The sequence below is a fragment of the Triticum urartu genome, chromosome 7 (assembly GCF_003073215.2).
Source record: "Triticum urartu cultivar G1812 chromosome 7, Tu2.1, whole genome shotgun sequence".
Classification (NCBI taxonomy): Eukaryota; Viridiplantae; Streptophyta; class Magnoliopsida; order Poales; family Poaceae; genus Triticum; species Triticum urartu.
In genome coordinates, this window is record NC_053028.1 from 177,908,602 (window position 1) to 177,932,017 (window position 23,416).

A 23,416-nucleotide genomic window follows, 5' to 3' on the forward strand; every position below is an offset into this window, starting at 1 on the left:
CTAAATAAAGATCCTACTACACCAAGTGTACGCATCTAACTAACTGGCTCAGTTAGACATTACTATTTATTTTTTTCGAAACGGAGGCAAAAGAATTGCCTCGTCGATTAATTAAGAAGAAGAGAATTGCCCGGTTAATCTATGAAAAACCGGGCTAAAACCGAAGATGTTACTATTTATTAAGCTGCAGTGGAGTCGCACATAGAGGAGTGGGAAACTTCACTGGTTCGGGTGCGCGGCAGCACAGCCGCAGTGCTGCCCACGAGAGACAGGAGCAAGAACAGAGGTTGAAGAAGGAGCACGGCTGTTGGATTAACATCCAACGGTCCAGCTGCTAGAACCATTTGTTGATTAAGTTGACAAAGCCGTGCGTACACGTCCGCTTAGTAGGCCCACAAGTCAATCACCAAATCTGACGGGTTCCAGCTGTCAACGGGATGAATAATTTTTTTCACAAAACAAGGAGGCACTTCCTTCCGTGCGAAGATACAGCCGGTGGGTCCCAGCTGTCAGGTGGAGGAAACATTTTTTTAGCTTAATAAGGAGGAACTTTCCTTGCATGCGACCATGGACCTCATGGGTCCTAGTCGTCAGGCTCTCCATGTAAAGTCCTCTTCCGATGACTCTTGTTTGTTGACCACGCCGCACCGAACGCAGCGAGGCGGTGGACGACGGCGAGGCCCCGGACGGGAACGACTCGGAGATGGGAAAACGCGGCAGTGGAGTCACAGATTGAGAGGAGGAGAAGGGTTATAACTGGTTCTGTTGCGGCGTGGGGCTGTAGTCTGTGGAGAATAATAGGAGGTGTCAAGGGGTGGAGGGATAGCCTGGCCGGTGGTGGGGTAGCGCTTCGCAGCGATGCGTGCTAAGTAGAGCCGCTAGCCGCCGGAGGCCGGACCAGGCGGTCCCGGCGACGCCGGAGGAAGAAGACGAGAGATTGAAGGTGCATGCCGGCCGTTGGATATAAATCCAATGGATGTGGATGACACAATCATTTGTTGACCAAGTTGACAACGCCCTGCGTAGGCTTCGACCTATTGGCCCACATGTCAGCCTGCAAAAATGTGGCATATATTTAACCCATGTTTTCTAGAATGTACAGTCCATTTGCTGGGCTGGGTGAACAATTAATTTCGCGTCAATCAGGCCCATTTATATTTTCTAAGAAATCCCAGCCCATTTGCACTTCCTTGAAATACACGTATTAGGTGGGCTCGTTATATATACTCCCTCCGCCCAGAAATACTTGTCATCAAAATGGATAAAAAGGATGTATCTAGATGTATTTTGGTTTTAGATACATCCCTTTTTGTCCATTTTGATGACAAGTATTTTCGGACGGAGGGAGTATAATGTTATGTTAGAAGGAGCAATTAATATCAAAGAATAAACCGGAGAGACCCATTATATATATATAATTAAGAAATTAGCGAGTTATTGCTCAAAATAAAAATGAGCGCGTTATTATTAAATTTGTCCTTAAAATCTTCGCAAGCTTTTGTACGCAATCACCAGGATTTTCCTTGCGTGTGAGTAAAAAACAACCAGGATTTTCCTTGCCAAGTTCCATTAAACATTTACTTTTATAAGTTGGGATGTTTCTATAATGTATATATAAGTCTCTATAAAATATACGATAATAGTAATAATATAAATATATATAATGTGGTTAGAAGGGAAAACATATATTGGACACAACATTACTTTTATAAGAGACCTACGTTTTATACCCCACAGTAGGCATACTAACAAGTTCACACACAAATACAACAGAAAAGGTAAACATTCATATCAAACTTAGGTTCACAGGACACGTTCATATCCATAGCCAACATTCACAATCAACAACTCAAAATATTCATATATACACAAGCTCAGCATATCTATGCATCCAAATGATTGATAGATCACACGACAATATTCATACATAATTTACAAAAAGATTCAGATATACACATGTTCAGTATGTCTATGCATCGAAATGATTGAGATCACATCCAATATGATCCATGGACGAACTTTAATTACATAGGGTACAAACTGGTAAACGGTGTTCAATCGGAGGTACTTCTTGCTAAAATTAGTTCTTGTACGAGTAAACTTTCGAGTACATAAGAGGCAGCACAGACAATCTGAACTTTGCTTGTAGGTTTATCCTCAAATAGTGGCCTCGTGCCGAGGGAGGTTTGAACAACTTGGCCACTACTTTCATCCAACCAGTTTACTGGGTCATCTTGGTCCTGTATCTCGCCAAAATTCTACATTGAAGACGAGAAAGGAGGCGGTTGAGAAAATGAACCACCCAAATTTTTTGTGCAGTTCAACTAAAATGGAGCATCCTTGGCGTGCAGACTGATTAAGTGCCAGATGAATATACGCGTCAACCAACTTGTCTGGAATCTTTAGACTCCATGACATATAGTTCGCTACCATATGTGCCGATAACCAAAAGGCGCAAGTTGGGATCAAAGACTGGACTACGTTTTTCTGGGCTATGCACCAAGAAATATTTTTGGCGTTCACTCTCCTAACACTTGGAGTTTGACAATTGGTTGATGCCGGTTGATACTCGAATGAATATAGGCACTTCTTGTCAACATCGATGCTTGTCTGAGTGAACTTTGGAGTACATAGCAGCAGCATAAGTACCTGTCCATCTGATCATTTTGTGCAATTCTACTGAAATCACTCGATGTAATGATTTGCCAGCGAGTTCAGGCTCCAAATTACTCCTTTATGAAATCGGCAAACAGTAGCACAATACCAAATTACCAATACATATGACAGGCACAATAATTAGGATAAAGACCAGTACCAACCTGTGTGAGGTAGCATATCAATTACTATTTCCTTTGACTGGAAGCCGAGATAAGCCAAGCGACTGACAGCAAAGGAAGAAATCATGCGGAGTTTAGTGACTGACAGGAAAGGACGGAAGCTGTCGAGGCAATGAAGCACCGAAATTTTTTGTGCAGTTCCACCAAAATCGAGCATCCCTGTTGGCACTATATTGAGAGAGTGAGATTACTGTAATAGTGGGACTAGTTTATGAAACATACACTAATAAATAGAAGCACCCTCATTATCTTAATGGTTAAAGTTAGCAACATATTAGTCTTGCTTAAAGAGAGGTATTAGTTTATTTAATCAGTGCCAATTAGCTCAACTCAACACTCAAAGCATTGCCATTTATCATAGGTTGCAAAACTTTAATGTGCAAAGATAAAGGAGTTTCTCATGACAGTAGCACGATACAAATAGAGATGACAGCAAACTAATATGGATGAAGGCCTTAGGCCCGTACCAACCTGAGAAAAAAGCTTATTCATGTAGTCCCATAAGAGATGATAAAGCACTCACTAGAATCACACAATAGTATATATTTTTGTGCACTTCAAATGTATGGTTGAAATCACTCTTGTTTACCAGTGCTGAGATTATATCGAAAGATTATCAAGAACTTCCAGTAGAGTTAAAGCACTGGCTGGGATACAGTTCATTGTATTGTCTTATGTAGTTCCATTTAATGTATGATTGGCACAACATGATCCCTGTTTGCACAAGTAGGAACAAGGTGAAACCTTCATTAGCTTAGTGAGAAAGGATAGGAAGACATTAGCATATTACTCAACCAGTAGCATCAAATTCATGATGGACAATACGCAAAACATTGCCTCATTGAACCAATGGCAATAAATTTACATGCAAAACAATAACACTATTATGTCATGACACTAATAATATTCCCTCCCTGCTCCACCACATGATTCACCTCCATAGACAAACATACACACGTACATGATTCAGCATAGGGTCCTACTAAAGATTTGTTTAACTCCAACAGGAAAATTAGGCAGTAATAAATTAGTGGTACTTAAGTACTCCTAATTAATTAAGTGAGACGGCAGAAGTGGAAGGGCTCCCTGGAGGATCGTCTCACATGTAAGGTAGTCGTTGCTGGAGCCCTTGAATGGCCTCGACTGAGGCCTCTGGCTTCAGCAAGATCGCCTTGGCACTGTTTATTCTTCTTCTTCTTCCTCTTCATGCTCTGTTTCTCTTTCTCCTCACCAGTTGGTGAAACCAAGTACATGATTGGCCTTCTAATTCAGAATTGGTTTTGTAAGTGAGGGAGTACATGTGTACTAGTAAAAAACAACATTATTTTCTCATGGCAGTCAGAAAATAGAGATGAACACATGCATTAAATATCATTCTTACCTAAAGGAAGGTTATGGTGCCAATATGGATGATGAGGATTGGAACATAGATCTCCCTTTGTGCAGTTCCACCAAAATGAACCAACTGTTCCATTCTGACATTCTAGTTAAACAGCACAAAAGTCACATCTTTTAAGAAGAGTTTTGTGCAGTGCACCAAAAGGTCACAACAGCAACCAGGTGAATTGGATATCCCTGTTTGCATAAAAAGGCACAGAGGAAACAGTCAGAGTCTCAAAACATTACAGGCAAAAACATTTGGCTAAACTTGTCATGGCTTATAACAGTGGCATGGCTTCATTTTTACCAGGGGCATTAGATTAAGAACGGCTAAGGCTACATTCGGTTCACAGGTTTGGTGCAGGATTTCGTAGGAACACAATTCCTACGGTATTCTTTCCCTTCCAACCGTTCGGAACACGGGAAAGGTGAATAGTGTTTCATAGGAAAGCTGGTCTGGTAGTACTGATTCCATATGATTAGAAACATCCACGTGCTGCTCATTTTTTGGGCGGAAGCCCAAGGCAGGCGCTCGCTGCCATGCGTTAGACAGGTTGCTGTGCTGTGTTGCCGGAATAAAAAAAATCAACCTATGTGTGGTACATGAGGTGAGGACAAGAGTAGTCACTGTGCAGCTGAATAAACAAATAGCATCTCATACTGCCAAGCATGCTACTCTAAAAAAACAAATATGTACATTTCGTAGTCCATCCGAACACATTCTCTTGAGAGTTTCCTTCAGTTCGCTGTTCCATAGATTTATACCTACATTCCTTTCCAATTCCTCTATTTTCATCAAGACCTATGTTTTCTGCTCCTTTATTCCGAACGGAGCCTAAATATTTGGTAAAAGGGCATGGGACAGTCGGTACACCAGCAGTCCAACACCATGTACGTAAACAGGGGCATAAAGTGGTGATTCATAGTTTGTTGCCCCGAGAAACAAACATCCAAGAAACATATCTGGGTTGGTCCCATTTTTGTTCACTCTAGCCACCTACTCCTATGTGTGGATAGCAAATCTAGTCCTGGTCATACCACTGTGTACAGCGTTACCCCTATATTTCCCTTTTCGACCAAGAGGCCGGTTGGATGACCAGTCTGTACTACTTTCACCCCCTTTCCTTCCTATTTGTACCAAGTCCGATGTACATACTAAATTCCCCCACCCCCACTTTATTTCTTGTTTGAACTAAGTACTCCCTCCGTCCAGAATTACTTGTCATCAAAATGGATGTGTCTAGAACTAAAATACATCTAGATACATCCATTTCAATAACAAGTATTCTCGGACGGAGGGAGTACAAGATTCGACTCCATGAAGTAGCTTTACCTATAACAATAGAAGGAAAAAAATATGTGACATTGGACCATCCGATCGAGAGGGGCTGAGAGGTAGAAAATGATGCACATGCAGCGACGTAGCGAGCTGGGGAAGTAGAGCTAAGGTGGTTTCAAACGAAGATATACCTGAAGGTCGTCGGGATGTGGATAGGTGGGCGGCGGGAGGCCGGATCCGCCCACATGCAACGACGAAGGGACCGGAGGACCTCCTGTGCCGGCTCTCGGCCAGAGATAACGATGCAGCCGGCAGCGGGTCTCCTCCCTCACTGTCGACGACGGCCTAAACACTGCCCCTCCTCCCCTTCACCGGCGGAGGGGGATACGTTCGGATGTGTAACCAGCGGTGAGGATAGAAAGCCAGTGTTTTTTGAAGGGAGAAAGACAGTGTTACTACCCCTATCTTGTTTAAATCTGGAGAGGATGAGAGTGTGTGAATAGAGCAACCCTAGCAAGCAAGCGCGGAGGCTCCGGCCTATATATACGTAGTGAGCAACCCTAGCAAGCAAGCAACCCCTATCTTCGTCAACTCGTACAAGATCGAGAAATTTGATTACTACAATGCCCTCTCCCTCGCGGACTGAGCTCCGGTGCCTTAACCGCACCTGCCTTTGGCTGCATGACAGGAGGGCCAACCACCTGTTGGGCCCACCTATCATAGACGCAAAGGCAGGAGCAGTAAGCTGAAGCTTTCGCTATCCCTCCCGCACGAGGTGGACGGACATGCAGCCGTGGATTCGATACTGTAGAACTAGGAGTAACATCATTATTGTTCGTCTTCTCAAAGAGGCGAAGAGCCAAGCGCAACCCGAACGTGGCAGTTGCGAACGCTCGCGTGGTGCGGTTCCTTGGAGTACTAGCCAGGCTCTTGCATGAAACAAAATTGCTATTGTTTAACAATTAAACTCCATTATCCATTGGTTGATACTCTTTCTGCATAGGTCCACGCGCTTAGCACCGTTTCCTCCTGGGGTCACCAATGTTTATTTGCTAATTAATAGCATTGCATGCAATGGACTAGCCATTGCAAGTCATTAAAAGCATGCACACCTCTCATCTCTTATTGGTTGATATGTCAAGAAACAAGAAACAAGGTAGAAGTTAATGCACCGCACCTAAGTGTTTTGGGACTATTTGGTTTTCGTAAGATGACTTACACACCTAGACGGAGGGAGTAGTATAGCCCTGTAAACCAGAAAGGAGTATTTGGCTTTCTAGAGATTTCAACAAGTGACTAGACTACACCGTGTGCAGTACTCCCTCCCTTCCGGTTTATAGGGCTCAAATCTCAAATCTCATGAACCAAGGCATTTTGCGGTTGGAGGAATGTATCTCGTACTTTACAAAACTACCCTAATTAAACTCATGCATTAATTACGTAGTTCTCTCGTTTTCCTCTCCGCCTTGGTCGCGGTGCACAATATTGAGCACTCCTATATGACTAGCCGCTCTATCTACATGCGGGACATTTCAAAGCATCTGGGCCCGCGTGCCATCCACCAAATCACAGCGAGGTGCTACAGTCGGGACTCACCTGTAACCCCGGTGTGGCCATCATGACCCGTCATATCACAAAACCCACACCTTTACCAGCAGTGGTAAGGTGGCCTCCAAGTTGGACTAGACGAAGCAACCATCATTTCACTGGAACGCTCGTTCAAGCCCTTTCTTCCCTTTCTTGAAGAAAACCTCACTCCAGCCTACTCACTTCTGCCATTTTTCTTCTGTACCGACGAAGGAAAGGTGGGCGAATCAGTTATGCTGCTATATTTGCATTCCAAGAATCTTCTTTTTGCGAAGCACCGACCGATTCTCACATCCTATTCTTTTCCCGTTTTCATTGTGATTGTGGTTTCCTTTCGATTGCTTTTTGTTTGTCAGTTCATTGATGGATCCTAGAGCACTAGGCAAAGAGTTGCCGGCGGACAACCCACTGGAGACAGCGATCTCCAGGAAGCGAGCACTGACCAACGAGTTGACCATGTTGGCGGGCCAACCCATGGAGACGAAGAACTCCAAGAAACAAGCATTGGCCAAAGAGTTGAGGACGTTGGCGGATGAACTCGTCAAAGGAAGTTGGAAGAACAGGAAGGGCCCCACCATGCCTACCCTAGGAACTCTGATTGCCACCTATGTGAGGCTCAAGACCGAGTTTGAGGAGATAGTCGCTGTTGAGAAGCAGTATTCCCCTGGCAAGGTGATGGCCCCCATCGAGGACGAGGAGATGGCCCCCGGAGGGATGAGATCCCCCGGTGAGCTGCACAAGGTAAAAAATAATGGCTTATTACCATAGTTGTGGTTTTTGATTATTTGTAATGTGCTTGCTAGTATGTTAGGGTTGTGCAGGTGCCGGTGGACGTCCTTGATGATTCCGATGTCGTGGCTCGTCCTGTTGGCATCGCCCCGGAGATCAATTCCGATGCCGCTGTCCATCCTGTGGACATCGCCCCAGAGATCGATTCCGATGTCGCGATCAGTCCTGCGGACATCGCCCCAGAAATCGATTCCCATGCCGCTGTCCGTGCTGTGGTCATTGCCCGAGAGATCGATGATAAGAAATAGTTGGTCGCGCTAATCCTTCAGGGTAGTTTGCATTGCCCTGTGTTTAATTACCAGAACGATGCGTGTTATCAAACCATCTTAGGGCTAGTGCACTGTCTTGTGTGGGCGGATCTTTCTACTTTTGTTTGATAGTGAATCATGCGAACCCTCTCTGAGTTATGGAAACAAATGTATCCTCACCAGCTTTTGATGTAATATACGGCATGATTAGATGTAAGTTTGAACTGTTTATCATATCAGCAGGGCTTGTTTGATGATTCTTGGTGTTAGTAGGCTAGCTACTATGCGAGCTATAGTACTTGCAAAACACTCACCGAAGAGAAACGTTGGGGCTGATGAGCTCGTGATACGCTTATACTTATCCCTTGTCGATCGACCAATAGCCCTAGCTCCTAAAATTGTAGGCTTAGAAATCGATGACCTAGGCGGGCTAGTTTGGCCTAGTGGGTTTCAGTGATATGACGTGCAACACAAAATCATAGCAGTGCAGAGACGTACTCCCTCTGTTCCAAAATATATGACCTAGGCGGGCTAGTTTGGCCTAGTGGGTTTCAGTGATATGACGTGGTACAGTGCTGTCCTGTCTTCGCGTGTGGTAGCTGTATTGCGGGTATAGTAAGTTTTCTTGAAGAAGCGGAATTCAATGAAGTCATGATGGTTCCTTCGTCCGAACAACTTACAGTGGGAAAGGTTGGGCCTGCGATACGACCGGGGTAGACCAGGATAATTTTGTGCATGGCAGGTGGACCAGGATGGTCGACGTCCCACATGTCGGCGAATGAAAGTATTCTTTCGGATATAGAGTACGAGCAACGAGTATTCATTGTTTATTTTTGATGAAAGCTATTGTCTCCACTGTTACGACGGAGGAGTGTGAAACACGGCAGCCCAGTGAACTTGGCATGTGCACCACTCCCTCCTTCCTCATGTAATGCCCAGGTTATAGCTTTTTCTCACTTTCTCTCTATCTATTTCCTCTCAAATGTTTTTTACCTTTCTTTTTTTAAGACACAATTGTTTTTATGCCTTTTTTAGAATTATTTTTTTATACCTAGGAGCACGTGTAGAGACGGGCTCTTGTAGAGCCCACTCCTTGACTTTGTCAATGCCTCTCTCTCCTCCACATAATGAGTACTACTTGCTATGCATGCATGCGGCGGGCAGCTGGCGTCTTGAGGGGCCAGGGCGGTGAGAGCGGGCTCCGAAAGCGGTCCGGACTCTAGCATAATTTTGGTTTTTATAGTATTTCTTTCTCCATTGATAGGTAGGCCCGCGTAGATAGATAAAGAACATGAGCTGGTGAGGCGCATGCGGACTGTTTGACTGGTCAACCAGACAAATACGAAGCTATACGCTGAGCCAGTGACCGTATAATCACCATATCTCGTATACAATGATCAAAGTGAGCTATCAAGACAAGTTAGATGACCCCCAATGCATTTTACTCGGTAATAAATGACCAGGATTGAAGAGGAATCCAAATTTTCTTCGTCTTCTGTCCTTGAGGTCTTGACAAACCAATGCACTATACGGTAATCCGGCCACTCCACCCTAGAGCTCTCACCAAGCGTCGTTCATGCCACCGCGCCGCATACTAACCGGTAAGGCAGCGATGGCATCCCGCCGTGCCGAGTTCCTCACCGCCCACGACCGCACACAAAATGGTAGGGAAGCGATGACATCCCGCCGTGCCGAGTTCATCGCCGCTCACGACCTCACAACTATGTGGAGGAATTTGAAGATGCCAAGGCCGAATGGGCGGTAGAGCAAGAGGCGGCCAAAGCCGCACAGAGGGAGCGGAAAAGTCAGAAAGCACTCAAGAAAAAAGAGGCCCACTGCCGCAAGAAAGAAAAGGACGCACGCGCTGCTGCGGAAAGATCGGTGGGGTGTCGCCAACAAAGCCGGGAAGGAGAACGACGGCGTCTGGCCAGCATGTGAGAAGTAGTAGTACTAGTAGTTAGTGTGTGTGTGTGTGTGTCTGAGTACGAACATGTACCAGTACTACTAGTTACTACTGTAGTTTTTAGAGCAAATTACCAGTACATTAGCCTAGACTAAATGGAAAAAATCCCTATCCTAAGCATCAAATGGCATCTCTTTCTCTATAGGAATTGAGATTCATGTCATCTCACTTCCTATGATTTTCATATTCCTATCCTATGAACGAAAGGAGGCCTCTATTGGAGTAACTACTGTAGCTAGCAGTACTGCTGGTACAGTAGTTTTCTTCAAGAAGCGGAATTCAACGAAGTCATGATGGTTCCTTCGTCCAAGCAACTTCCAAGTGGGAAGTGGACCTGTGATTTGACGGCTCATTAGTCATTGTTACTGCGGCGCGACGACCTGGGTGACTCCCTTGGAGTTCTGCGTGCATGGCAAGTGGACCAAGATGGTCGACGTCCCACATGTTGGCAAACAGAAGTATTCTTTCTGATATCGAGGAGCAAGGAAACCACGTGGTATAGTATCACTACTGATTGGTTCGCAAAAAAAGGTATCACTGCCGATATCGAGGGTGCCAAACACGGCACGTGCTGGATGTCCCACACGTCAGCGAAAGGAGTGGGACATGAACAACATGGTAGAGCCCAGCGTAAAAAAATAGCGTGGTAGAGCGTCTCCACTTCTTCCACTTCTGGGTCGGAGACCACACGTAGTAGTACTTAGTGGTATGAACGATACAAAGTGCGACCTGGAGACAAAGACACGTCTAGTTGGAAGGTCTCGGGGCATACACGTAAACAAATATAAAAGTTAATATGTGCCTCCAACTAATATAGTAGTAGTAGAGTACTTAGGCACGTACTCCATAACATTACCGTGCATTGCACGTACAACATTTAGTGGTAGTACGTAGTAAGAGACAAATGCTGCCCAAGAGTTCCCTTCTCGACCAACTTTTGGGTGTTTGGTAGAGTGTATGGAGGGTGCATGAGTCCACACTAGTTTAGCACAAATACACTAGAAGCATGCATGAAGAGAGCATGCATGAAGAGGGGTGTTGAGTTGAGCATGCATAAATAGGGAACAACTATGCTGAGGTGAGAACGCAACCAAACACACCCTATATGACACGCATGTTCATACCATTTGTGCCTTTCTACTTCACTTACTGCGCTACATTACTCAGGTTCGTACGTCCACTCCTGGGTACATGTTTGTCTCGTAGTTCCAGTCCCACGTGTTCTTCATATAGATGGAATGATCCTTGCATAACACGTGCACCTTGATGCTAGATGTCTCGCGTGTTGGCAAAAGGATGAACAAAGCTCACGTAAAAAAATAGAGTGGAAGAACATAGATTCCGGACGATCGAGAAGGAGCAAGGAACCTTTTGGTGGAGCGTCTGCACTCATAATATTTAATATTATTCAGCGATATAAAATTAACCAATCATCTCCACAGTGGACTGGAAGAGTACGAAACACGGCAGCCCAGTGTAGTATCATACTAGTACATGGCTAACCCACGCTATCACCATATTTCTTGGCTTCCGTGCGACACCTATATCTAGTAATCCAGCAGCCTGTATCGCTTCTCCCTCCTCGTCTCTATCAAAGTGCGGTGGGCTGGCGTTTCTGCCAACTATTGAGGTCGGTTAACTATCACATGTTAGCGACATGCGAAGAGCATTCTAAAAAAATTCCTTTCACGTTCCATTTTCAAAAAGAAAAAATCCTTTCACGTACGAATTTTCCTGTATGCTTTGAGCAACTTGCATGTCCTATACTGCTCCTATTTGATACTCTAACTTAGCTAGAGGTTAGACTAACTCATGACTAACCCTGAACTAACTGTAGCCAAAGAGGTGTTTGGGTGACAGGGTTAGATTGACAATAAATGCACTTCATGGAGAGAGAAAAGTGATTTTTCAGTGGTCCCAATGAGAACTATCTCCAGTTAGCACCTCTTGGGTGGGATATTTTTTTGTTGGGTTCGGTGCAACTTGCTCCAATTTAAACCCTCATGCTTGGATAGTTTAGGGCTATTTGAGCCCCAACTAGCTCAAACTAACTCTAACCCATGGATCCAAACAGGGCCTATGGCCAGTCTCGACGCGGAGCAGTCGCGTGCTCCGGGAAGCGGCGCTCTCTCGGCCATCCCGCCACATCAAAGCCGGTGCCAGTGAGATGTCGCCTCCGCTCTGGCCGAGCATTAATGCGGCACTGACGCTCCCGGGCGACGCTGACAGTTTCACGCGGGAAGCGCGCACTTGCAAGGTAGTATAGGTTTTGAACCGTTTCAGGTGTAGTACTGGTAGTTTGCAATACTACTCAATTATTGCACTCAGTTTCCTAAGAAATTGTGGTAAAAAACATTACTCCACAGCCCACTTCCCTTCTCCTTCTCCTTCCTCTTCCATCGCCCGCGCACGTCCGTGGGAAGCGACCGGTCAACCCTTATATAGGAGTGCTAGCACAAAAAGATGCATGCATGACCACTAAAATTTCCATATTAAAGCGCCGCTCAGGCGGGAGTATGGCGTATGTTGTTACCTTCGGCCGGCCCATGGCTACCGGGCGACGGTGACCAGAGAAGAGGCGGCGGGAGGGGAATGAATGCAGCTAATGTTTGGGTTCGCCTTCCGGCTTAAATAAATGCGCAGCATCACGTGTACCTGCGGGTGCACAAATTGTGACATACGTGTGTGCTTAAGTGGGCGTCACGTAACTGGTGTGTGTGTGAGAGAGATTCTGAGAGACAGAGTGCGTGTGTGCGACTCTACTCTTCGGACATGTACTCAACCTTTTGCACCGGGATATAAGTATAATGGTATTTACTTTAGCTAGTGATTTACGTGGCCATGTTAACGTGGTTGTGTCAAAAAAATATCACTTCCTGCTCGTGATTTGCATTATATAATTACAAGCAAGATTCTCGTGCATTGCACGGAACATCAATATGCATTTTTTACAGAACACCTGTTGTGATTGACCCATGCAGGAGTAATCCCATGTGTAAAAACTAATGATATCTCAAGAATTTTATCAGAAAACTGGTATCTCGAGAATGTCATCGAAAAAATGAAAGATGAGAGATAAGGCGAGGAGGAGTGGAGCGTGGTGGTGACTGGTGGTCGGAATGGGCGGAGGCATGGGGATGGACGGCACCGGCAGGCGGCAGCGGCCACCATGCATGCTAGATTGTTCCAGAGACTTATTCCTTTTTTAATTGCTAAGCAATGAGGTTGCGGGAGATAATGATATGGAGATAGGTGCGGGTATCTTTTGTAAAATTATCATAGTTTGCTTTCTATCCTCAGATATAGATCACATGGTCTGTATTACAAGATGGCAGGCACACCATCACCACCAACTCGTTTTTTATAAGGGTACAGATGATAATTTTGCTGACTACTAAGGCTGGTCATAGTGGAAGTAACATAAGTAGTAACATAGATGCCACATAAGCAAAAATGATGATGTGTCAAGTAGTTAACGAGGAGAGAGACAAATAGAGTAACATAATATGTTACCATCACCTAGTGGCTCCCAATGCTAAATGAGTATATGAAGTAATAAATGAAGTGATGCATGACACTACATATATGTTACTACCTACTATAGAGGTAGTAACATAACCTAGTAACATATGCATGTTACTAGTCTAAGTGACTCCCCACTATGACCAGCCTAAAGTGAAGTGGAATTTGTCCATGTTATGCAAGTAAATAAAGGTGATTGTTTATCATACGGGTAAGGTTGGATGAAGGGTGGTAGGAACAAATGCTCCGCCCAGAGCATGTGTGTGTGAGATGGAGTCTTAGTGTGTGTGTGGTGTGTGTGTGAGAGAGAGAGAGAGAGATGGAGTCTTAGTTTGTGTGTGTGTGTGAGAGAGAGAGAGGGAGAGAGATGGAGTCTTAGTGTGTGTGTGGGGGGTGGGGGCGTGCGTGCTTGCGTGTGTGTGTGTTTGTGTGTGTGTGTGAGAGAGAGAGATGGAGTCTTAGTGTGTGTGTTGGGGGGGTGCGTGCGTGCGTGCGTGTGTGTGTGTGTCGCGGGGTCCTCTGTGGCGGATGTAATTTAAGTGTGCATGGCTTTCATCATAGAGAGGTGATGTGTATGGCAGAGGCCACCAACGATGGGGTGCGAGAGAGAAAATGCCCGTAGAGAGGGAAGAGAAGGTGTGTGCGCATGAGAGGAGTCGACTTCGAGAGAACGTGTTTGTTCGAGAGACACCGAGGAAGACTACTATATATCGATGGTGCATGTAGGCGGGAATTAAACTAAGGGATGGTCTTATTGGTTTCGGGGATATAGGGGAAGAGTGAGAGGCGGGGGGTAGCTAGAAGGAGATTGTTAAGTGTGAGTGTGTATTTTACCCATCCAGGCGGAAGTTATGTGCACAAAAGAGGAGAACGATTCGATGTGGCGTTAGGATTAAGGGTAATTAACTACGTATGGAGACATAGAGACCTTGAACGTGCATGTGTGAGATGTATACATGTCACTACAAGAAATATGTCAACTTATGACCTTCTGTCAGTGACCCTCGAAGAATTGGTCATAAATTTATGACCATTTTAGACCAATTGGTCAAAAGATGTTCAAGGGGCTTCAAACCCTAAACCATTGCAACCATTTTGGTCAGAAAGGTCGTAATTTCCTTACACGAAATGGTCACAAAGCAAATAGTGCTAGTCCGCTGCCTTATTTCTAGTTGTTAATGACCAATATAGATGGTCATAGCCTTGTAGATTGTGGTGGGTTGTGATGACTAGGCGCCATCTCATCAGTTTTGCCTATGTGTCATGTCCATGTGGAAGTTTTTGCCCTAGGTTGTGAAGCAACCTATATTTCTATCATTCCCAAAATTCCCAAAAAAATCTCATAAATTCTTTGGGTCATATCTTCATCAAATATGTAAAAATCCTTCCTTGCCTAGTTCAAAACTAATTCAACAATATTCATTTTCCTATTATGTTCACAACAACACTTTATGAAGGAAGTGCTATTTATATATTCTTGATTGCCCTACGAATTTTTGGGCACTCTTTCCTATCCAAATCATTACCGCATGACAAAATTCAGCTCCATTTGCCTAGCAAATCTTCCTCGGCAAATTTCCAAAGTTTTTGTCCACCTAGAAGCATTGTGAAGGAAGTACCTTTTTTATATCTCTAAATGACATGAAATTTATACAGTTTCTTCATATGCCCAAATTATCACCCTCCTCCAAATTGTAGCTCAGTCAAATCATCTATGTGAGCCCAGGTTCAATTTATATTTTATGGCCAAATTGGCACGTTGCAAAGCAAGTGTTATATAGACCCCTCCTATTACCCTCAAACTTTTCGGGCACTCTTCCATACCGAAATCATTGCCACATGATAATATTCAGCTCAATTTTCCTAGTAAATCTTTCTCGGGAAATTTCCAAAGTTTCTACCTCGAGAGAAGCTTTGTGAAGTAAGTACTAGCTAGGCTTACCCAAATGATCTGAAAATTGGCCAGCGCATGACCATACCTAAGTAACTTACCTACACCAATTTTGAGCTCATTTCATTCATCCAATCTCTCTCACTAGTTTTCCCAAGTTTCTGTCCATAGAAGAGCATTGTGAAGGAAGTACTACTTTGGCATGTCCAAATGGTATCAATTTTCTACAATGCTTTCCTATGCCCAAATAACCATCCTCCACAAAATTTCAGCTCAATCCATTCATTAGTTTGAGCCCAGCTTCAACATTCACATTTTTGTCCAGCGTGGTACTTTGCAAAGCAAGTACCACCTAGGATCCTCCTTTTGAGCTAAAAATTTGTGAAGACATTCTCCTTAGTAGATGATCATCCTCAGCCAAAACTCACGCCCATTGGCCATGTGCATTTCCCGTACCGCTAATCAAACACTTGGCTGCTAATTCATGTTTAAGCATCGATCGGACTTCTCGTGAGAATCTTATGTTGTAATTTTCTTCCTAGCACCAACCTGGGGAGTGCCCAACCCACTAGACATGCCTAAGCCGCCCAGAACACATCGCAACATTACGGTCACGCGGTGACCACGCGACGAGCATGCGAGTTTACGCGCTCTAGAGTTGAGGCCCTCGGCCACCGCCCAAACCTCGACGTATCGCCACCAAACCATGTATTTATGATTAAATAGGTCCTTATGTAACTAGAAATGATTTTTGGAAAAAATAAATAGCAAACTATGAGGCAGCTGCAGTTCAAATTTGACCCGCTTCCAACTGAATCGGCGGAAATTTGTCTTTTTCACGAGAGGTGGATCAAATTTTTTTACACCCAACCATTTTGTCAATTGTGCATTAAATATGGCCTAGTATTTTATAAAAATGATTCGGTCCAATTTTGCACCAATTATTTGGTAGTTCCTTCACAAAAAAACCTCCTTTCGGGCACTCGAAAAATGGAAAATGGTTTTTTCGCCCAACGAAAATGAAAACTTCCTTAGGCAACATTGTTTGCCATTCCAATATGCACCCTTGTGCATAATATGAGATCATTTGAACAAACTATGCCATGAATGTGGCCATAAGATTGATCATTTGGCTTGAAAGCCATTGATCTCCACACATGATAGCTCGTTTCTGAGAACACTTTTTTAAAATAATTTCCGTATTACAAGTTTGTTATTTTTCCTAGGAACTTGGCCACATATGATGACACAATGCGAAGGTTTCTCAATTTTTTGATTTTTTTGAATTTTTTATACCCGTTTCAAAATGCGGTCAAAACGGCGGGAATGACCGTTCCTAGCTAGTGGTTGAATCTTGGAATTTTTTTGGTGTTTCTCTGATTAAATAGATACTTATGTACCTAGAAATGATTTTTGAAAAAAAATAAATAGCAAACTATGAGGCAGCTGCAGTTCAAATTTGACCCGCTTCTAGCTAAATCGGCGGAAATTTGCCTTTTTCATGAGAAGTGGATCAAAAATTTTTACACCCAACCATTTTGTCAATTGTGCATTAAATAAGGCCTAGTATTTTATAAAAATGATTTGGTCCAATTTTGCAACAATTATTTGGTAGTTCCTTCACAAAAAAACCTCCTTTCGGGCACTCGAAAAATGGAAAATGGTTTTTTCGTCCAACGAAAATGAAAACTTCCTTAGGCTACATTGTTGGCCATTCCAATATGCACCCTTGTGCACAATATGAGATCAGTTGAACAAACTATGCCATGAATGTGGCCATAAGATTGATCATTTGGCTTGAAAGCCATTGATCTCCACACATGATAGCTCGTTTCTGAGAACACTTTTTTAAAATAATTGCCGTATTACAAGTTTGTTATTTTTCCTAGGAACTAGGCCACATATGATGACACAATGCGAAGGTTTCCCAATTTTTTGATTTTTTTGAATTGTTTATGCCCGTTTCAAAATGCGGTCAAAACGGCGGGAATGACCGTTCCTAGCTAGTGGTTGAATCTTGGAATTTTTTTGGTGTTTCTCTGATTAAATAGGTCCTTATGTAACTATAAATGATTTTTGGAAAAAATAAATAGCAAACTATGAGGCAGTTGCAGTTCAAATTTGACCCGCTTCCAGCTGAATCGGCGGAAATTTGTCTTTTTCACGAGAGGTGAATCAAAAATTTTTACTCCCAACAATTTTGTCAATTGTGCATTAAATATGGCCTAGTACTTTATAAAAATGATTTGGTCCAATTTTGCAACAATTATTTGGTAGTTCCTTCACAAAAAAACCTCCTTTCGGGCACTCGAAAAATGGAAAATGGTTTTTTCGTCCAACGAAAATGAAAACTTCCTTAGGCAACATTGTTTGCCATTCCAATATGCACCCTTGTGCACAATATGAGATCATTTGAACAAACTATGCCATGAATGTGGCCATAAGATTGATCATTTGGCTTGAAAGCCATTGATCTCCACACGTGATAACTCGTTTCTGAGAACACTTTTTTAAAATAATTGCCGTATTACAAGTTTGTTATTTTTCCTGGGAACTTGGCCACATATAATGACACAATGCGAAGGTTTCCCAATTTTTTGATTTTTTTTGAATTTTTTATGCCCGTTTCAAAATGCCGTCAAAACGGCGGGCTTGACCGTTCCTAGCTAGTGGTTGAATCTTGGAAAATATTTGATGTTTCTCTTATTCAATAGATACTTATGTACCTAGAAATGATTTTTGGAAAAAATAAATAGCAAACTATGAGGCAGCTACAGTTCAAATTTGACCCGCTTCCAACTGAATCAGCGGAAATTTGTCTTTTTCATGAGAGGTGGATCAAAACTTTTTACACCCAACCATTTGGTTAATTGTGCATTAAATATGTCCTAGTATTTTAGAAAAATGATTTGGTCCAATTTTGCAACAATTATTTGGTAGGTCATTCACAAAAAGAACTCAATTCGGGCACTCGGAAAATGGAAAATGAATTTTCCGTGCAAAGAAAATGAAAACTCCCTTAGGAAACATTGTTTGGAATTCCAAGATGCACCCTTGTGCACAATATGAGATCATCTGAACAAACTATGCCATGAATGTGGCCATAAGATGGATCATTTGGCTTGAAAACCCTGAATCTTCACGCGTGATAGCTCATTTTTGAGAACACTTTTTAAAAATAATTATCGTATTACAAGTTTATTATTTTTCCTGGAAACTTGGTCACATATAATGACATAATGTGAAGGTTTCCCAATTTTTTGATTTTTTTGAAATTTTTATGCCCGTTTCAAAATGCGGTCAAAACGGCGGGCATGACCGTTCCTAGCTAGTGGTTGAATCTTGGAATTTTTTTGGTGTTTCTCTGATTAAATAGGTACTTATGTACCTAGAAATGTTTTTTGGAAAAAATAAAGAGCAAACTATGAGGCAGCTGCAGTTCAAATTTGACCCGCTTCCTACTGAATCGGCGGGAATTTGTCTTTTTCACGAGAGGTGGATCAAAGTTTTTGACACCCAACCATTTGGTCAATTGTGCATTAAATATGTCCTAGTATTTTAGAAAATTTTTTTGGTATGATTTTGTAACAAATATATGATAGGTCCTTCATAAAAAAATTCATTTCGGGCACTCAGAAATGGAAAATGAATTTTCCGTTCAAAGTAAATGAAAACTCCCTTAGGCAACATTGTTTAGAATTCCAAGATGCACCCATGTGCACAATATGAGATCATTTGAATAAACTATGCCATGAAAATTTGGTAGGTCCATCATAAGAAAAACTTATTTTGCTCACTCGGAAAATGAAAAATGGTTTTTTCGCGCAAAGAAAATGAAACCCCCGCAAATCAACATTGTTTGTCATCCCTACATACACACACATGCAAAAAATTGGTTCATTTGAATAAAATATAATAAGTTAATATGTTGAATGTTTATCCTGAATAAGAAGGTAAAAACTATAAGAGAAACGAAAGAAAAAAAAGAAAAATTATATAAGCTTAACTCTGATTGGTGGAATCAGTTGTGCCCTGGATCGATGACATGGCAAACATCTATCCATCCATACATCCGTCCGCCCATCCATCCTAGCGCTCCGCGCGCTCTCTCTCTCGCTCTCTCTTGCAGCAAACCCCTCTCAACCGTAGCGCTTGCAGCCGCCTCCCACCGCTGCTCCCCGATCCAAATCCACCGCTGCTCCCCGATCCAGATCCGCCGCCATCTCCCTGTCCCCTCGCCACCGGTCTGCACCCTCCCACCCCCCACCTTTGCCGCCCATCCACCACCGCCGCCCCACCCACGTTGCCTCGCTGCTCCAGCCATCTTCACCATCAACGAACACGCCAACTACTCCGTTCGCCTTGCTGCTCAACGAAGACGCCTGCCACGGAGCAGATCGGGCGAGATTCATAGACAAGAGAGAAGAGGAGCCCCCCGACTACTCTACGCGTGCCGCCAGATCTTCAACGCCCAACACCGACGTCTTCCTCCTTGGTCCGCCCAGGCTCCCCCTCTGTCCGCGTCCCTGAGGCGAGAGCATGTCGGCGGAGGAGGATTTGGCTGGTGAGATGGTAAGCTGGTGCTGCGGGCTGGTTCGATGATTCGATTCGTGTTGGTGCGAGCGTCCCATTGATGATGTGCTGTTTGTTTGTTTTTTTACTCAGGCAGGGCGCAAGGAGATGGCGCTCGACCTGGCAAGTTCGTTGACAAGGGCGTCCAGGTCAAGCTCACCGGTGGCCGCCAAGGTTGATCCGATTCGCACAGCCCAAATCCCCTCATTTTTCTTCTGTCGCTTCCCAGTGTTATGATAGATACATCGTCAGATCCACTAGAGGGCTCCCTATTTGTTTTGCATTAGGCTCTGCCATCATTGCAGTGTTTGGTGTCGAGAGATACGTTATTTCTGGGTACATGGCCGGAGAATTTGACTTAGCTAGCTAGCTTCCGATGACTCGATCAATGCTAAGCGCCGAGAGAAACCGGTAGAGCATGTGGCTAGCTAGCTTCTGAAGGAGACCACGTAATCTGGACATCTTTTTTTAGAAAAGGAATCCTGATATCTTAGCAGCAGAATTAACACTAGGACCAAGTGAGGACGCAGACGTTTTCTGTGATACTGTGAGAGACACGCACGGGGTGGATGCATGCACATTATTCATTTTCCCTATAGAAGTCTATGGTTTTGCATTTTTGTACATCTCAAACCAAGCCGTATTTCATATCATAGGATAATTCTAGCTCGGAGACCATGGTCATGGTGTTGTTCGTACAGAAACCTGAGCCGACTTGCTTCTACAATTAACTTTTAAGATGTAATCTTCCATTAGTGAGCATGGTAATTGGGAAACACTATATAATGATAAAGTAATTAAAGAATATATATTCTTTAGAAATAATTGAAGAATTATTCATACATTAGACATGAGCCCATGCTGCTGGGGTATGTGCCATGCTCGACGCATTTGATTTTTTGAGGTTGTCTTGAAGGTTGTTAACGCGCAGGCAATGCCCCTGGACCCCATTCTCCGCCCATCCGGCAGTGTGCTGGATGTCGTCCTCCTCGACACGGCCGTCCCCGAAGAGCTCTCTTGGTCAGAGGAGGTGGAGCAGCAAGGCCTCCTATCCTCCAGCGCGTGGACCAACGGCTGCGTCCTCTTGCTCTCCTAGCGTGGTGAGCTTCCCCTCTACCCCCTACCCCAGATCTGGATGATACTTGCAATTGTGCAGCTATATATGAAACAAATCAGGTCTTGGTTCAGTTTTGTATGTGTCGATTTGATTAAACCTTGACTAAAACCAAAGCATCACGTTTTGATTAAACGTTTACATGAGTTGTTATTCTATTCAAGTGGGCGAACTAAGCCATTTTTATTTTGTTTGCTCTCTACTATGCCAAAGCCATCATTGTGAGCTATCACTGCATTACATTTTCCCAGAATTACAAATTAGCCACGGACTTGATTTGTTATTTGGACCACTAGCCTTTTGGGCACCGAATTTATATTATTAGCCCAGTACTGCAAGAATTCCTAAGATTGATCTTTAGGCATCCCTACAACTAACCACATGCTAGAGGATTGGAGCTGGTACATACGAATCATCAACTCCAGTTCCATGTTTGTCATGACTTTAGTCTGAACCAAGCATATGTGCCTCTTAACTCCTCGTCCATAAATATCGGATGTTGACACTCTCCCAGGTCGGTTTCCATCGTGTATATCATGATCGGAGACGTCTGCCTGTACATTGTTGGCAAGGATGAATATGATGAGCTTGCTTCCTGCTGCAGATCTGACCTCTTCTGTCTTCGCCTGACCACGACCACAACGATGGCGAGGAGAAGGCTACGAGGAGGTGGACAACCTTCAGGCTGCCACACAAGATGACCATGGTCCGCTCTACTCTGTTGCTATCCCTCTCTCCAGCTTTGTAGAAACACTCGCTGGGTGCTTCCCTTGCCCCTGGCAATGTCAATGAATCACAGTGGTACTGTAGGGACCGAGGAAATTGTGGCATTTTGTTTAATTTTTTTATTCATTTGTTGCAGTTTGTGCACTGTTGTGGTGAAACCCTAGTGTTTCTGCAACCTACAAGTGCGTATGGGCACTGATTTCTAGAAGTATTTAAGTTGACATCTTTGTTGCTTTAGATAGTACAGAAATTTTGAAGGGTGGTTGATTTGCTTCTGTTTTTGAAATAGAGGTGACTATAGTTATGCATGAACAAGAATATGCTTGTAACTGGTGACAGATATGTTCTGCTGACCAGCTGTGCAGTTTGCCACATTGGTGATGGAAATGCCCCTAAATGATGATATCTTAGCAAGTGCTTTCTCCGATGTTTAACCTTGTTACGCTTGTCCATAAGTATTGCCGTTGATTTTGGTATATGAGCACTAGTGTTTTCTGCTTACAACAAGCTATGTATTGTACATGTGTCCATTTTACCTGTGTAAATAGTTTGTTTCATACCCAGTAACATGTTTCCTCAAAATGAATTATTCGTGCCATGTGAATCATTGCTGCTATCCTGCTACTAATGGATACAAGGACGAAATGCACAGTTTCCTCTCAAGTAGTGTTTGTTTGGTGACAGGATGTTGTTTTTTACTTCCAAGTATAATGCTCCTTTCATGTAGTGATGATACTACATCTATTTCATTCCATGTTTATGCCTCTTCCAGAAAATGTGCTGCACCTACAATAATCAATCTAACTTATCCATTTTATTTTATAGGCCTTCGAGTACAAGAGGCTGCTGCTTGACTATAACAGCGAACACGACCAACAAGTTCTGCCAGCGCGAGGCAAGCAACGACATGCTCGGATACCCCCACCTGTGAGTCGCGCTCCCCTTGCCCAGCCGCCCCTTCCCGCAAGTCTCTCTAGATTTGGGAGCACTGCTAGATCCTCTGCACTGGAAACGATCATATATTCAGATGGTATGTTAGTTTCCGTGGTTTTTGATAGGCCCGGAATCTGTTGGCGTTAACCATTTCCTGTGTGCTTCTTCGTAGCCTTGTTGCTGTTGTTGACCCAAACCAGTTTGCGTGTGATTGCTGGTACCTATATGTTAGTATTGTTTCTGCCTACTATGAGCTTGAATGTCTTAGGCCCTGTTCAGAATAAAGGGTATTAAAACACAGGAATTTAAGAAACAGTAGGAATGGGAAAGGAGAAGCAGAGCAAAACTGCGGATCTAGAAACGTAGGAAAGCTTGAGAAAAACGAGTTCGGGTCGTTGCAAAAACACATAGGAGTCGGCTTATGCATGGGTTGTGAAGTATAGATTAAAATATAATTTATTCGGCATGTAACGTACTAGCTGCTTTGGTCTCCAAGCTGCTGGCACACAAAGGTATATTTTATTAGGATGTACAGTGCAACTGTCAGCCTGCACTCATTGTTAGCTCTGGGCTGC